The sequence below is a fragment of the Mixophyes fleayi genome, chromosome 5, assembly GCF_038048845.1.
Source record: "Mixophyes fleayi isolate aMixFle1 chromosome 5, aMixFle1.hap1, whole genome shotgun sequence".
NCBI classification, from domain to species: Eukaryota; Metazoa; Chordata; class Amphibia; order Anura; family Limnodynastidae; genus Mixophyes; species Mixophyes fleayi.
In genome coordinates, this window is record NC_134406.1 from 243,407,775 (window position 1) to 243,411,947 (window position 4,173).

At 37.3% G+C, this 4,173-nt stretch overlaps 1 long non-coding RNA gene across 1 annotated transcript; it reads left to right on the plus strand.

Annotated features, from left to right (window-relative positions):
* Positions 1-239: 239 nt before the first annotated feature.
* Positions 240-3,052, plus strand: LOC142157873 (uncharacterized). The gene is made up of 2 exons (XR_012692668.1): positions 240-271; positions 2,685-3,052. It is a non-coding gene; the product is annotated as an uncharacterized LOC142157873 (long non-coding RNA).
* The last annotated feature ends 1,121 nt before the right edge of the window (positions 3,053-4,173 follow it).

Below are 4,173 nucleotides of genomic sequence, written 5' to 3' on the forward strand. Positions count from 1 at the left end.
GCACAGTGGGTCCACACAAAAAGTAGCAATCTCACTCAGTCTGTGATAATTTGCTGAAACAAGACTTTATTCTAAAATGTATTATGACTTCAGCATTGCTTTTTTATATATGCATTTATTTCTGTGTAAACTCCGCCAGCATAGTATCAGCTTAACTAAACACTCAGGCCTCCGTAGTTAGTTCTCAATGCACCTTGGCAAAGTGACAGGTGGTTTCCATCTTAGATCTCACATGGTCAGTAAGAGGTGCAGTATCAGCACAGCTTCAATGGTAAGACCCTCTGACAGGTCATGCAGTTATGTCATGTTTTTATGTTCACATTGTATCACATCTGTTCGTATTGTAATTGCATTCTACCATTTGTTTGTCACAGTTTTACGACTTGACTTCACATATTCTTCTACTACTATAATAATTACCATTCTTGATATCCAGATTAGATATTTAAAGTAGGAGTTGTTATGCTGTCTGTCTGACTATATTCAGAACAAAGGAAAGTTTATAGTGAGGACAGAACATAATGTCTTCAAGGACTGTCAGACTTGCTTCAGACATCTCTTGCTAGGTACGGAAGTTTGAAGTGATAGTTCTGTTCCTGTACCTACTGTAGCAATGCCTACTCTGTCAATCTTTTCTGACTCAATCTCCCTCTGCATTCCTTTGCTACCTAGAAATGGTGTGGATCCTCAGGTGTTTAGAAGTTTCCTTAACTATTGTGCATTTTGAGCTCCAGCCTGGGAACTACATCATCATCATCATCATCATCATTTATTTATATAGCGCCACTAATTCCGCAGCGCTGTACAGAGAACTCATTCACATCAGTCCCTGCCCCATTGGAGCTTACAGTCTAAATTCCCTAATATAGACACACACTCACACACAGACAGACATACAGAGAGGGAGACAGAGACTAGGATCAATTTTTGGTAGCAGCCAATTAACCTACCAGTATGTTTTTTTGGAGTGTGGGAGGAAACCCACGCAAACACAGGGAGAACATACAAACCCCACACAGATAAGGCCATGGTCGGGAATTGAACACATGACCCCAGTGCTGTGAGGCAGAAGTGCTAACCACTAGGCCACTGTGCTGCTACATCTTTGTCATGTCAATCCTCTATGTCTAAGCTCTTGCCTGGGCCTCACCCTCATGGGAAGATAATGATCCTCTTTCATTGCAGACTTTCGGAAAGTCATTGATGAGCCTAGTTGGATCTCTTCTGACTCAATCTATTGCATTTACACCGCAAGTCTGTTGCCCTACACCATTTGTATTCATATGCTGGCTTCAAGCTCTGCTGCAATAATAAAGTATTGGCAGCTGCCTTCTGTCAAAGTCTCTCAGACAAAATCAAGGATGAGTTGGCATGTGAAGATATTCCAGCTTCCCTTGACAACCTTATCACATTTTGCAATAAAATTAATTTTTATTTCAAGGAGTGGTCACAATAAATAGAACACATCCTAAAATTGAAGTTCTCTTGGTTGGCAGTAATTATTGTCCCTACAGAGGAACTAACACAGGTAGACCGAATTCCCCCTCTATATAGGAACAACCTTACAGGTGTACTCTTGGCTTTTGCATGTACTGTCGCACCAAGGGCATCTTTAGCAAAAAGGGCCTCCTGAAATCATCTAGCATCTAAGTAGGTAGCAATCTTAGGCAGTGTATATAGTTCTCCAGTCAGTTTGATCTTTTCTAGATTTTTCCCAGATTTGATTTCACATTCAGAAATATCCTGTAATATCATGCCCTTGTTGAAGTCAGCGGCTGCTGGTAACTTTATTGAACAACCTCTGGTTCAAAGGTATTGGATTCTCCTCTCAATAAGCCTATTGTACATTGCAAATGAAAGTGTAATTCGTGGATCTATCCGGTTCAAAAATGTTCCCCTTAACTTACAAATTGGGACTTTACATAAAGAACAAATCTCTTTATATTTAATTTTAAAATCTTTCAATCTGATCCTCCTAATCTGCCCGGACTGCAACAACACTTGTCAGTCATCGACTGATAGTCCAGCTACGTCTTGTCTTGGAGTTTTAAATGTGTGATTACTTGTCTTGAAAAAATGACTACTCATTCCATTCATTCAGCAGCTTCAGATATCCAGTGTGTTCTCTCATCGGGACATTCATAGTGCGCTGACCTTTTATAAATGCTAGGCTGAGCCTTTATCACTGCACTGTACTTTTGATTGTGCCATTGATTTAAATCATGGTACCACTACTCCCAGACATTGTGAGTATCCCATATTAATTCCAGAAAGTAAAATCATGTCCAAGTACTTTAAGAAAAATTAGAGGACTTATCTGCAACGCTGCATCTCCTGTCACTGCTGTTTGTTAGTTTAGAAAAAAAAAATCCATTGTTTACACCCATAAACAAAACTAACTTAAGAAATCCAAACCCTTTTAGGTCTCAGAACTCTTTGATGAAATTGTGGCGTTACAGATTTCCTTTTTAAACTAAACTTACTAGGTGCATACAATCCCATTTATAATAACAAAGGGGATTAGTGGAAGACTGCCTTCAGTACACCATACGGCTATGATGAATACCTGATCATGAGTTGTACAATCCCCCATTGGTCTTTCAACATTTCGTCAAATACATTCTGGGATTGTTTCTATCAGTTTTTCATTGTTTAACTAAACACTATTTTGATTTGTCTTTCAGATCTCACTGTACAATGTTTCCGTGTTAGATCTGTTCTTAAACACCTTCCACAAAATGTAACGTGGCAAACTCCAAAAATATTTGGTTTAACAACCACAGGTTCCTGTCATGGGATACACCATTTCCAAACCCAGCCTTCAAATAGACCCTGGGAAAATGACAACAATATTAAACTATGTAGTATTTTATGGGGTTTGTTTATTACTATAGACCACTCATCAAGAATTATTCCTCCAACCTTGCTCCTTTCACAGTATGAACCAAAAAATTGCAAATTCTCACGTCTGGCAACCAGAAGTGGGTATTTGACTTCCAGTTCCTAAAGGAAGCATTCTCTACTGTTCCTGTATTAAAACATTCTGATACCACTCTGTCTTTCTTCCTCTATATGTCCGTAGCTCCTAAATATGTGTATCCCAATGAAATACACTGGAAAAATATCTCCCATGGGGTTTATTTTCTAAGAATTTTCATCTGCTGAAACAAAATATTCCCTCAGGGACAAGGAACTTTTGGCTGGGAAGCTTGCCTCAGAGGAATGGAAACATATTTTGGAAGGATAACTTCAAACCATTAATGTACAGCTGGATTTAATGCATCACATCTTAGCAGTGCATATCTTATGAGTCCTTTCTAATATTAATATTAATGCTACAACTGGACAGAGCATGCTAAATACATTCTAACCTCAACCCAAACTGAAAACAATAATCATTAAAAAAAGCTTACTTTTGTGGTAACATCTGATGGATAAGAGACAGAGCATGTATAGCTGAATGTATTGTTATATTCATTTTACAGAGAAAAATCATTGAAAAGTGCATTTTTGATTCACTGATTTGTTCAAATGGACTCGTCTGGGGAAGGGAATTTGATATTTAATTGCTGCTTTTCTGGACTGAAAAGTTCTTAAATTTGGTAACATACAATAAACATAGATTCAGCATAAATTGATCAACTTTTTTAACTCAAAAAAATGTATTAAAAGCCACGGTAATGTCTATACAAAGACGTGTTAAAATTTGAATGAGAAGCTTAATGGCAAACTAATTTATGGAAAACTTGCATTTCTCTAATCAGGGATTTAAAACTTTTGCACAGTATACATGAATTATACAGGAAGTTGTGCTACATTGGTGAATACAGTTATTGTAAAAGTTGGTCAATTTGTAAGTCTAGCATAAAGTTGAAAAAAGTCTAGTACTATAAACCAAACCCCTTGGCTCTGGAAACTTCAGTTTTGCAAGTTGATTTTTTTTCTAGTGATAAATTAATTTAGGACTACACAATTCCTCTTTTACACAGCAACTAATTTACTAATTAAATATTATAGAAATAATGTGCAGAATATTAGCTTACTGGATTCTCTAGGGATATGTAAGACATGGCCCTATTTCTGATGCTTTTTCCAGAGCATTTTAAACTTCAAAACCAGGGCAAGCCTCCAAACTGGATTTATTTTTAGACTTTATTCCTGAACATCTACAGT